Genomic DNA, 14,266 nt, shown 5'->3' on the forward strand with positions numbered 1-14,266 from the left:
AAAAACAAATATTTATTAAGGTTTTGGATTTACTGGCAGAGTTTTTTCTATATTTTTCAGATCTTCCACCATTCATTTCAGCTACAGTCCTAGCTTGTAGTATTCAAAGTTTACCGGCTGGTGTTTTAAAGTTGGCAATGAGGCTAAATACAGTCACGGATGTCTGGGAATCTGGACAAACAGCCACAGAGGAGTCAATTTTGCTATGCAGTGCATGTACACCTTAGCATTTATCTTTTTTTCTTTTCGCAGTAATCTCGAAGTTAGGTAAAATTATGTTTTGTTATATTAGTTGGTGATCAATATTTTTTTTTGTTCTTTATTTCATCTTATACAATTTCTCATATTAGGAAGTTGTTAGTTTTTCGCATACCCCTTGGGATCAGAGTGTAGGGTCAGTCGTTGTGCAGTGCCCCCAGAGCAATTGAAGGTTAAGGGCTTTGCTCAAGGGCCCAGCAGAGTAGGATCTCCTTTGGCAGTTACAGGGATTCAAACCGGCAACCTTCAGGATACCAGCGCAGATCCTCAGCCTCAGAGCCACAGCTCTGCCCTATTTTGTTTCTTAATGCTTTGAGCTTGGTCTAAGGTGTACAGTTCCCCTCTGCAGTGGCCACAAGAGAGGGAGTTTTTGATGATCGATTAGGAGGACTTGAGAAACCAGGTTAGTGTGTACAAAGTGTACCAGGCATAGAGGGGGCTGGTGGCTGAGCAGTAGAATGCTGTTGAGGAGCAGCTTGAGGCTCCTGTGAACCAAAAACAGCTCCTGAGATTTTTTTTTTCTTCTTCAAGGAGTTGCATTTATGGTGTGGAATAAAGCAGAGTCCATTTTTTGTAGGCTTTGGTTTTTTAAGGCATCTAATAGCCTTGCCTGGACTGAAATAGACTGAATAAATATGAGGGTAAGTTTTGTTTTTTTCACTCCATCTTTATTTCTCTTTTAATTCCTTCAAGAAGAACTGTTTTAACTCTGGACTGCATTTTTTCTCTTGTCATTTATTACATCAGCTGGCACCCTGCCCGGGGTTTGTTTCCTGCCTTGCGCCCTGTGTTGGCTGGGTTTGGCTCCAGCAGACCCCCTTGACCCTGTAGTTAGGATATAGCGGGTTGGATAATGGATGGATGGATGGATTTATTGCATCATTCACTTTTAATATATTTACATCAAGAACAGTGAGGTTTTTTTTCTTCAAAAAGGTTATTGTGGAGTAAAAATCTACATTATTTTTGTACATTGGTTCTCTTGTGCCTCTCTTGTTATTTCTAAACCTACAATAAATATTAAAACCTACATCAATAAATAATTACTAAAATACCACTGTCAATAAATAATTATTAAAGCATACCAATCCTACACTGTTCATGAATATTCTGGCAACCTCAGAGGTAAATGGTGATTGGAGTTGCACAAAATATCTTCGTACTATGAGTCTATCTCAGAAAATTCTGAGGAACTCAGATCAGAGAAGTCCTAGACAGGCTCAGGCTTTCTTGCCTAAATCACTTAACTAAAACCACTCAGTCTACCTTATCTAAACTTCCATGAAACATCATTAAACACTTATAAGTCATAAAACCTTAAAATTGTATTCTATGCATCCTGTCCATAGCACAATATTTTCTGTGCAATAAAATCTCACTAATACACAAATTAAAAGTACCGTTAAAAGCACTTAAATGAATATGCACACCAAGTAATACATATCTCTATACATAATGAAAGATTTAGCCATCTTTTCCTCACTCCATATCATGTCACCTTATGTCACCTTAATCCACTGATTTGTTTCCTCTGCCGTGCTAAATTTTTAATTACTTGCCTACTATGCTTCACTGAAAAACCAAACTCTCTTAATATCAGTGTTACTGATTTGGTTATAAATCCATGGCAGCTTATCTCAATTGCCCACATGTATACAATCCAACCTGTCTAGGTGGCATCAGCTGCCAAATCAGCATATTTTGCTTTCTTCCTCTCATGTGTTTCTTCCACGCACCCTTCCCACAGCACTGCTATTTCAACGAAGTACGCTACACATTTCTTTTCTGACCATAACTCCATTTATTTCCCCTTTGGTACAACTAATTTTGTATTGAGGTCTGCACTCAACTCCCAATCACTTGTTATACTTAATTGACCCCATCTTTGTTTAATTATACTTATTAGGTCATTGGTCTCCCAATCCTTAAGAAATACTTGCTTAATCTGTTTTGCCTCCTTTGATGAATTTACTCCCTTTCTTTATTCCTCCACTGCCACAGCAACACATGAAAACACTTTATTGTGCCTACATGTACTATCTTCCTTTGCTCAAACCAACCTTACAGTCAGATAGAATATGCTGCAATGACGCAGTACCTGCACACAACACACAGTTCAGGTCAGCCTCTGTCTACACCTTTACAGTTTTTGGAGGCTTCTGTCTATGCCATTAGATTTTACGGAGATGGGAGCACATCATAAATAGCTCCAATAAGGAACCTTACCCTATCTGACTCCATCTCCCACAGTTCCTTCCACTTCAGTCTCCTCTTCTCCAGGCTTTCCCAATTTAACCACTGACCTTGTTTTCCTTGAGAAGCTGCAATAACACTTTTGGCTACTTCCTCTTGATGTCTTATTTCCTCCACCACTATGTATCCGCACTTTCCCTCTACCTTACTCCAAAAGGCCTTTTTAACTTGGCAACCAAACCCTGTCCTACTGTATTGCACATACTCCATTACCTCCTTAAGCCTTAAATCCACTTCAGCCTTCTTTACCACTTCCTTTGGTTCCAATTTGCATCTAGCTTGAATAAAGATTTCAGCCTTTCTTATTACCACATCTTTTGAATGAGACAGTATTAAATGCAATCTTGCATTTGCACACTTGAACTCCTCTATCAAGCTGAGCATTGGTAGTTTCAATATAGCTTTGTCTGATGGAAGAAAGAAGATCAACATTAAGTGGAGAAGAGAGTGATATCAGGAGAGGGTGAAGCAAAGTCAGGGTACCAACAACATCAGGAGAGGGTTAGAGATTTACGACCGTATAATCATTAGCGAAAGTATCTCGTGAACAACATCAATCATTTAATCAATAAGCTGCCCAATGGCATTCATTTTTAATATGTTTCATTTTCCATAAGTTTTTTCTAAAGACTATATATATATCTAGACTTTACTATCAATCTTATTTTCTATTATTTCTTGTTCTATTTGGTATTATTATCCTCTTTAATAAAACCCCTGTGTGTGTCCAGGTGTCTGTGTGTATCTTCTGGTGAAGTGTGCATGCGCGGGCTGCGCCATGCATCGTGCCATGCCATGCCCCGCCCATGCGTATGGCACCATGGACGCACGGACACTGGACGCTGGGCACACAGTGAATGGCCTTGCCACAGCCGCGCATGATAAGAAATAAAGGACAACATTGCTGGGGAGAGTGCTGATTGGGTAGTCATGGCCGCGCACATAAAATCCGTTGCTGGGGAGACGCCACACATACAATAATCAGCTGCACGCAAGCACAAATTAAAATACTTGCTGGGGAACTAAACAGTACTTGCTAGGGAGACGCCACGGGCACGATTATGAGCTACACACCACACATTAAATCAGTTGCTGGGGACACTCGGCTGATTGCCCAATGTTGTGACAGAAAATTAAAGTCATATTACGGACAACAAAGCCAGTATTATTGTCAGAGAAAATTACAGGCATTTTATGGAAATACAAACCAGTATTACTGTGAGAGAAAATTAAAGAAACACAATATAGTGACGCATATTACAGCCACATACAAACCAGTATTACTGTAAGAGAAAATATTACGGACGTATCTACTAACAACATGCCACCCAAAAAAAAGGTCACGTCAAGTAGGACAAAAGACACGGACAATCAAATCCTATATAAGCAACATCTCCTGGAAGAACGGTCAACTCAACAAGTAAACATCAACAAAAGAAAGGCTGAAAGACAAAGAAAAATACGAGCAAATAGATCGATTGAAGAAAAAGAAAATGACCGTCAGAAAAACGCTAAAAGAGAAAGACTCAAAAGAGCAAACCTTAGAAAAAGTTGGCATTAACGTGCCAGAACCAGTCTTCAGACACGGTCTGTTATATATTGCATTATCAAGAGTTAGAAGTTTTCCAGATGTTGTTGTCAAGGTTGTAGATGGTTCTGATCAAGGCAAATTGTTGCCAAACTCAGACAGAATATTTACAAGAAATGTTGTCTGTAATGAAATTTTATAGAAACATTTCATGAGGTAAAAAAATAGATTTTTTTTCCTAAATATCTTCTTCAGATATTGTGTCTTACAGATTGTTACAAAGTTTTATACTAAGACAATATTAATTATACTTACTGTGTTGTCATATACGTTTCTATTTTATTTTCATTATTATTTTACTTTAGGCTTCTTGCAAAAATATTTTTGACAAAAAAAAACATTAAGACAAGAAACAGAATGAGGTCAAGGTCCCTTGCCATTTAATATAGACTGTTCCTACTAATGTTTATGCACTAATGTTATTGTAACGGGCTTAATGTCTAGTTCATTTAATAAATACCATGTTGCTTTTAAATTTCTATACTTTGGCTTTATATCTAGAGTTATTGAAATAATACATTGAAAATTAAGACATCTCTATGGGGGGCAGCCACATTATCTGCTCATAAGGTTTATCAAGGCTAAGAGGTTGTTTCTCAAAAGAAGAGACAACTGCGGGAAAATCAGGGCATATTGTTTGGTTGGTAAGTGGTATAGCCAAAAGAGTTGCATGTTTAATCGTGTCATGATGACACCCATATGTTTGTCAGTGCTTATGATAAGTAAGTTCTTAAGTACAGACTCCAATATAATATTGTGAGATATATTAAGGCTCCATTGTCTATTTAAGGATATCTATGTGTGATTGTGAGGGGGCCTACATAGAATATTGCAAGATGATTGACAATTGGGCTTCCACCCGAGAGATGTGAGAATAGACCGACCTAGAAACGGACTTGGAATGTCCTATTAAACCCATTATAATACACTGTTGACGGCAGATGTACAATGAATTCTGAGGTGTATAGAAACATCTTACCTGCTCAAGTTCCAGTAAAAGCCTTCAAACACATTGGGTGGCGCTTCAATCCTTGTGGTCAGAATTTAACATCTTATTAAAGAAAGAAATGTCCTCTAACAGGACAATTCAGTAATCAGACAGGAGAAAAGCTGTTCATTGTATCTTTTTTTTTTTTTTTTTCTGTGCAAAGAGATCTTTAATGTTGGTAAAGCTCAACAGTTAAAATGGTTTCCCAGTCAGAGCAAACATCTTCACAATACACTATGTTAATAAAACAAAAATACATACTTAATGTATACAATCCCATTTTTTCTGACTAGAGCAGCACACAAGTTACTTTAGAGGACAAGTATCAAGATGAAAGTAACCTAACCAAACTCTTTATATGCAATGCATTCATTAGTATAACACTAGATCAATGTCACAATTTGTGCTATGTTTCTCTTTCCACCTTTGGGTAATGGTCTAGCTTACTATGATGAAAAAATGCAAGTGTGGCCCACTTTATGTAGATGTTTTTGTTTTTTTTTTTTATTTTTATTATTTACTAGCAAAATACCCGCGCTTCGCAGCGGAGAAGTAGTGTGTTAAAGAAGCAATGAAAAGAAAAGGAAACATTTTGAAAATAACGTAACCTGATTGTCAATGTAATTGTTTTGTCACTGTTGTGAGTGATGAGTGTTGTTGTCAAATATATATATATTTACACACACACACATAAACATATATATATATACATATCTATACATATACACATATATACATACATATATATCTACATATATACACACACATATATACACACATATACATACATACACACACATATATACACACAAATACATATATATATATATACATATATACACACACACATATATAAACATATATATACATATACATACATATCTACATATATACACACACAGCTATTTCGTATCAGTGCAATATGCTGTTTGTTAAAACGTTGACTCCGCTCTTACGGCAATAACAAATCAAATCATTCAGTTGTCTTTGCTCAGATGTCATTTTAGAGCTGGACGCCTGGCATCTTTTTTTGGCCACAGGTTCGTTTCTGTTTGCTGTGAGGTTCTGTGTTGTGGAGATTCTCAGGATGGATTGCAGGTGCTCATCAGTGAGGCGACTCCTGTGTGCTGTTTTGTTAGTCTTTATCACTGAGAAGAGCTTCTCACACAGATATGTGCTACCAAACATGCACAAGGTTCGAGCCGCATGTAGACGGACTTTTTTTGTTCATCAAAGTCACCAAAGCGCCGTGCAAACTCAGTGCGCAGTGCGCCAGTTTATCATCAAAGTGCGATTTGCGAACACCGTAGTGACGACTTGGTTTAACAGTACTTGGCAACAGGGAAAGTGGGGCAAGGTGAACTGGTGCATTTGTGTCTCCCATAAAAGCAGCTTCACTTGAAATCACTTTGTGATTGTGCACGGGTTAAAACGTCCGCTGAAGTGTCAGATTCTTATTTAATTATGCTGTTTTCTGTATCTTCTGAATTGCATTCAGGTTACCCTGATGCAAGGCAGCTGAAGCGCTGCATTATGGGATCTGTAGTTTATTGTGTTACCAGCACTTCATATACCCGGGCTTTAATAACAATAATACAGTATATAAAATGATCTCGGGCCGGATATAATTACACGCCGGGCCGGATGTGTCCCGCGGCCCTTGAGTTTGACACATATGGACTAAATAGAACTTGAAAAGATATGTTTTTCAAATGTGCTCGCAATTCAGATAGAGTTGACGCAAGACTACAGCCTGCATGCCTCAATGAGTCATCCTCCCTCGCTCTTACTTTTTACCGCTCATCTAATGAATACACTGAGTATGGCTTTACCAAAACAATCATTGATGGCGAATAAAGTATCCATTATTCGAGTATGTAGAGTGGGATATATATATACATATATATATATACCCGCGTATCGCAGCGGAGAAGTAGTGTGTTAAAAAAGGTAGAAAAAGAAAAGGGAACATTTTAAAAATAACGTAACATGACTGTCAATATACAGTATTTGTTTTGTGAGTGTTACTGAGTGTTGCTGTCATCAAGGATTTGATTATCATTACTTCTTTCAATCAGGTTCGTATTTGTAGGATGTGTTGTGTTCAAGTTACATTCCGTGTTTGTCAATCGTTGTAAAGATGACAGGTTTCATTCATCGATTCATTTCTTACTGCATCAATAAACAGCTCGTCTTCTTCTTTATCTGAGACCTGACACACTGCATGCACGGGTTTTTTTTACACTGTCTTCCTTTAGCGGGACATTGACTTTTTCCACCGTGTGCTTTGTTTCCGCAGTAGCTGGATTTATGAATATGCTTATCAGACACTTCATATTTTTTGCTGCCTTTTCAATTGTGTAATTCGGTTTTTGTTCAGCGCTCTTTGGAACTGTTGCCTTTTATCTGTGCACTGCGTCAGTTCACGTGAGCCGCCGGTGTACATGCATCGAAGGTTCCCAGCTGTGCTGGTGCCATCTCCTGCTATGTCCATGGCTGTATTTAATGTTACCTTAGTCCTGGCACTTAAAACGTTCTCTCGCAGTTTCGCTGAGTTTGTGTCAAACACCACCCTGACCATCTCATCTTCCTCTCCATAAGCACAGTCCTTCACCCGTGAATATTTACCCGTGGCAGTTTGCTATTGGATTGCCGCTGACGGACGGCCTTATATGGGCAGGCACTAAATTACAAACGCCAGTGGCAGCTTGTCTATGAACTTAATTTAAAGTGTAGGTTTACATCGTGCTTTGTTTCCGAAGTAGCAGAACTCATGAATATGGTTGTATATGTCACTCGCTCGCTTCTTATTGTTTCGCTGCCTTCTCAATTATATAATGCATGTTTTCTTAAGCGCTTTTTTGAGCTCTTCCTGGTTTTCTATGTACTGCGTGATTACGGGGAGGCGTGATGATGTCACACAAAACTCCGCCCCGGCGTTGAAGCTCATCTCCATTACAGTAAATGGAGAAAACTGCTTCCAGTTATGACCATTACGCGTAGAATTTCGATATAAAACCTGCCCAACTTTTGTAAGGAAGCTGTAAGGAATGAACCTGCCAAATTTCAGCCTACCACCCACACGGGAAGTTGGAGAATTAGTGATGAGTCAATGAGTGAGTCAGTGAGTCAGTGAGTGAGTGAGTGAGTGAGTGAGTGAGTGAGGGCTTTGCCTTTTATTAGTATAGATTAATTTTATTACAATCAATACATAGCAATCAAGTTTTTACAAAAAAAAAAGAATTATGCTACGAACAGATCGATCCCCACCCTTGAGAGAGAGAGCAAGCCAAACGGTGTAAAATTTAAGGCTTTAAAAATACCTAAATCAACAAATTCTCTGTGCTTTATAAAATCATTTCAAAATATTACTGATTAGATCCTGCCATGTTTTGAAAAAAGTCTGCACAGATCCTCTAACTGAGTATTTGATTTTTTCCAATTTTAAATAATATAACACATCAGTTTCCCACTGACTTAAAAGAGGAGAGTTTGGGTTCTTCCAGTTTATCAGAATAAGTCTGCGTGCCAACAGTGTAGTGAATGCAATCACAATTTGTTTGTCTTTCTCCACTTTAAGACCCTCTGGAAGAACCCCAAACACAGCTGTTAATGGGTTAGGAGGGATTGTGAGTCCAAGACTGTCTGAGAGGTAATTAAAATTTTTGTCCAGAATAATGTTAATTTGGAGCAGGCCCAGAACATGTGACCTAGTGAGGCTGGGGCTTGGTTGCAACGTTCGCAGGTTGGATCATGCCCTGGAAACATTTTGGAGAGTTTTAGTCGAGACAGATGTGCTCGATATATAATTTTGAGTTGTATAATTGTATGCTTTGCATATGGAGCTTGAGTGAATTCTCTGCATTGCTACTTTCCACTCCTTTTCTGATATATTAATTGAGAGGTCATTTTCCCAGTGTCCTCTTGGATCTTTGAAAGGAAGGGATTGTAAAAGGATTTTATATATTGTAGAGATGGAGTCTAACTCCTTGAAATTGAGCAATAATTTTTCCAGCGTGGATGAGGGTGCAAGATGAGGAAAATCTGGAAGGTTCTGTTTAACAAAGTTCCTGATTTGAAGATAGTGAAAGAAATTTGTAGCTGGAATGTTAAATTTGGAATGTAATTGTTCATAGGATGCAAAGACGTTGTCTATATAAAGATCTCTAAGCAAGTTAATTCCAAATTTTTCCAGATATTAAAACTGCATATGTTTGTGAGGGTTGAAAGAGGTGGTTCTTTTGCAGGGTGCCACAGAAAGAAGCTTCTCCGTCTTAAAATGCTTTCTACATTGGTTCCAGATTCTAAGTGAGTGGAGCACAATTGGGTTATTAGTGTATTGCCGATAACGTGTGTTTATTGGAGCACAAAGCAAGGAATACAAAGAAGTACTGCAGGATTTTACTTCTATTGCGGTCCATGCCTGTGTATGTTCTTCTATTTGTGTCCAGGTTCTTATCGACTGTATATTTGCCCCAGTAATAAAACTGGAAGTTAGGTAGAGCCATGCCGCCTTCTGCCTTTTGTCTTTGTAGGGTCGCTCTTTTGATGCGTGGATGTTTAGAATTCCAAATAAATGAGGTTATTGTTGAATCTAATTGCTTAAAGAACGATTTATTAATGTATATTGGTATGTTTTGAAATAAAAAGGAGCTTAGGAAGAATATTCATCTTAACAGTGTTAATTCTTCCAGCTAGTGTGAGATGAAGGGTTGACCATCTATGCAAGTCTTGTTTAATTTTTTCCATGCAGACGACGAAATTTTGTTGATAAAGAGCTTTATGTTTACTTGTGATGTTTACCCCGAGGTATTTAAACTGTTCTGCAATGATAAAAGGAAGGGTGTCTAATCTAATATTATATGCTTGCGAATTCACCGGAAAGAGTACACTTTTATTCAGATTAATTCTGAGACCAGAGAGCTTTTGAAATTCTGTGAGTGCTGCTAAGACTGCAGGCACAGAATTTTCTGGGTCCGATATATACAGTACCATGTCATCTGCATATAATGAGATTTTCTGTTCCAGTCCTTCTCTGCTAATCCCCTTTATCTGATCAGTATTTCGACAATGTATTGCCAGTGGTTCAATGGCAATTGCAAACAGCAGTGGTGACAAAGGGCATCCTTGTCTTGTGCCACGCTCTAGTTTAAAGTAGTCTGAGCAAATGTTATTGATGCAAACTGAAGCTTCTGGGTTAGTATACAGTAATTTAATCCATGCACAAATGTTGGGCCAAACCCAAACTTCTCCAAAATAGTAAAAGGTATTTCCATTCAATCATGTCGAATGCTTTTTCTGCATCCAATGATAATAATATTTCTGGGGTGTTTGATTTAGTTGGTGAGTATATTACATTAAACAGGCGTCAAGATTTGAAGATAAGTGTCGGCCCCTAATAAATCCAGTTTGGTCTTGTGATATTACTGAGGGGAGCACTTTCTCCATCCTTCTAGCTATGATTTTAGAGAGTATTTTAACGTCGTTATTCAGAAGTGAAATTGGTCTGTATGATGCACATTGTAATAAGTCCTTATTTTGTTTTGGAAAGACAGTGATTAGTGCTTGGCGAAAGGTTTGTGGAAGAGATTGGTTATCTCTGGCTTCTGTAAATGTTGCTAATAGGAGGGAGCTAGCTGAGCGGAGAATTTCTTGTAAAACTCTGCAGGGTAGCCGTCAGGGCCTGCTGCTTTTCCACCTTGGAGTGACTTTATAGCATCCAGTAATTCTGATAATGACAGAGGTTTATCGAGCTCCTCCACACTAAAAGCGCCAATTTGTGGTATCTGTAATTTATCCAGAAATGCATTAGATTGTATATTGTCTTCTTTAAACTCAGTAGTATATAGGGATTTATAGTAGTCTCTAAAAGTGTACATTATATTTTTGTGTTCGATGATTTTATCTCCGTTCGTGTTAGTAATTACCGAGATTGCGTTATGCATCTTGCTTGTGAATTTGTTGCGCTAAAAGCTTATTAGCTTTCTCTCCATGTTCATAATAATGATGTCTGGATTTGTAAATTAGTTGTTCGGTTTCTTTAGTTGTCAAGAGGTTTAATTCTGAATGTAGAGCCTGCCTCCTCTTATGTAGAGTCTCGCTTGGTAGTCTGGCATGTTCTTCATCTATTTTAGTAATTTCGCTTTTATCTCTGCTACTTTCTTCGCTTCGGATTTATTTCTGTGGGAAAGATATGAGATAATCTGTCCTCTTAAGAAGGCCTTAAGAGTTTCCCAGAGTATTCCTGCAGAGATCTCAGGGGATGTATTTGTCTCTAGAAAGAATTCAATTTGTTTGGATATAAATTCAGTACAATTCTCGTCAGCTAATAGAAGCGGATTGAGACGCCATCTGGGGTGAGTGTATGGGGCTTAGTAATTTCAGCTCCAAGATCATCGGAGCATGGTCTGAAATAACAATAGCATCGTATTTACAAGATTTAATCTTAGGCAAGAAGTTATTATCTATAAAGAAGTAATCAATCCTTGAGTAGCAATGATGTACTGGTGAGTAGAAAGAATATGTTCTTGAATTTGGGTTTAAAACCTCCAGGGATCTGATAAGTTGTGATCAGTTATAAACTTTGTAATTATCTTTGCGGTGTTAGTTGCCGTTCCCCCTGTGGAGGAAGTCTTATCTAAAAGTGGATTTAGAACACAATTAAAGTCCCCAGCCATTATAAGTTTATGAGTGTTCAGATTGGGAATGGATGCAAATAAATTTTGTATAAATTCCTTATCATCAACATTAGGTGCATAAACATTTATCAAAATCATTTTACAGTTAGATAAGTCTCCCATGACCATCACATATCTCCCTTCAGGATCCAATACTACATCTGATGCTACAAATGGTACTGTTCTATGTATGAGAATTCCCACCCCTCTAGTTTTCTTTGTAAAACTAGAATGGAACATTTGGCCAGTCCAGTCTTTTGCAGCCGGAACTGATCCTTACTTAGTAAGTGGGTTTCCTGTAAAAATACTATTTTAGCATTTAGACCTGTTAGGTGAGAAAGAACTTTTTTTCTCTTTAATTCGTGATTCAGGCCTTTAACATTCCAGCTTACGAAGTTAACTGTCCCATCATGGAGACACTGATTCTGAGTTTTTGGTGTCATATTATAGTCTTAACTGGAAGTGAAATAGTTTAGGTCTTAATTTCCTATTCCCCCAAGAGTTGTTGCCATGCAGCTTATTATTACGTTGATAGTTATAATTATAAAGATTGAGATGATAGATTAGATATAGATCAAGCCTGCTCTCTTTCTCTTCCCCCCTTAACCCCCCACCCTCCCTTAGTTCATTGTATCTTTTAATTGCTCCTTGGCAAAATGCCTTAGTGGCATTTTCATTGTATCTTTTAATTGCTCCTTGGCAAAATGCCTTAGTGGGAGTATTCTACAAAACCAGTCTATTAGCATGATCAGAATGGTCAGAGAAACAAAAGAAATAGAGGTTCATTTTATATACTGTTGAATTTACATACATTGTCAAACAATGCATACATTTTACTCCGGTTGGTTCATTGGTTTACACCCACATGATTTATATAAAATAAAAGTCTATTATATTATATTCCATCCATTATCCATCCATCCATCCATCCATCCATTTTCCAACCCACTATATCCTAACTACAGGGTCACGGGGGTCTGCTGGAGCCAATCCCAGCCAACACAGGGTGCAAGGCAGGAAACAAACCCCGGTCAGGGCATCAGCTCACCGCAGATATTATATTCTGGTTCTTCTTATACCGTTTGAGATGGGCTATGACCCTTGAAATTTCTGTGCATATAACAATTGTCCATTCTCATTTATAGGTCATCTGCTGATTTCTTAGTCATCCTTCAGGACATTTTGAATATTACATCAACATTTCTTCTGGTACATTATTTACTTGACCATCTCTGTATTTTTCTTAAACCAATTCTTACATTTCAGTGTACATTTTGTGGTTCACTTGACCTTTATCTTGTTTCCTGGGGCCTCATGTATAAACAGTGCGTACGCACAGAAATGTTGCATAAGAACTTTTCCACGTTCAAATCGTGATGTATAAAACCTACACTTGGCGTAAGCCATGCACTTTCCACGGTACCTCATACCTTGTCGTACGCAAGTTCTCCGCTCGGTTTTGCAGACTGGCGGCACCCAGCGTCAAAGCAATGCTACGATTCCTGTGTGGTTACTCCTTATTTTCCTGAGGCGGCTTTATAAATACACTGAAACTAACTGCATATTGTTTATTAGTGTAACGCATCTGATTGTAATTAACATGTAACAATATAATGGTCCAGGGAATAGCCATAGTATTCCAAATACCATAACTGATTTAGCGTTGTTACTCTCATTGCACCTTCTTCTTCTTCTTCTTCTTCTTCTTTCAGCTCCTCCCGTTAGGAGTTGCCACAGCGGATCATCTTTTTCCATATTACTCTCAATGCACCACTCTGAGTATTTCTATCACTGTATCTGAGTGTGAATCACAGCAGCAGCTGATCGGAAAGAGAATTATAGGTATACAGCTTCAAGCACACGCTGCCTCAGCCACGGCAAAACGTTTCAAAGCTTTTCCTGTACGGACCTCGCGGTTCAGAAACAGTTTCATCCCAAGAACTATAAACGCACTCAATCAATTGCTCTTTGTAGAACTGTTTGTACTTATAAGTACAATCACCTCACTGTAAACTTGCACTACAGTTATAATATCGCACAACCTGAGCCACTCTATAAAGCGCGTATTTACATATGATGCCGATATCATTTTTAAGGTGAAATGCAGCAAAATATGTTTATTATATTATACAGATAAAACTCTAACTTCATTTAAATAATCTATATTCTTCACTGGGAGTGTCATGAAGGATAGAATAATTAAACATGTACTACAAAGATATTGCAATGTTCCATAAACGTTTTGAAGAATCGGTGCTCTAAGCTTACAGATGGCTTAACTTCTATTATAGAGCTGATTGTGTGGTGATTGGGTATTTGGGGAAAGAAAAGCAAGGACTGCAGTGGCGGCTACGCCAATATATACTGAATATAAAACAGAAAAAGAAAACAACACAGCTAAAAACACAGCAACAAATTTCGGCAAAAGTTAAATGCTTGTGTCATGAGCACGAGACAGCTATGCAGGTTTGTACTGTGATGCTGAGATCTGGGATCTTATAT

Source organism: Polypterus senegalus, chromosome 1, assembly GCF_016835505.1.
Source record: "Polypterus senegalus isolate Bchr_013 chromosome 1, ASM1683550v1, whole genome shotgun sequence".
Classification (NCBI taxonomy): Eukaryota; Metazoa; Chordata; class Cladistia; order Polypteriformes; family Polypteridae; genus Polypterus; species Polypterus senegalus.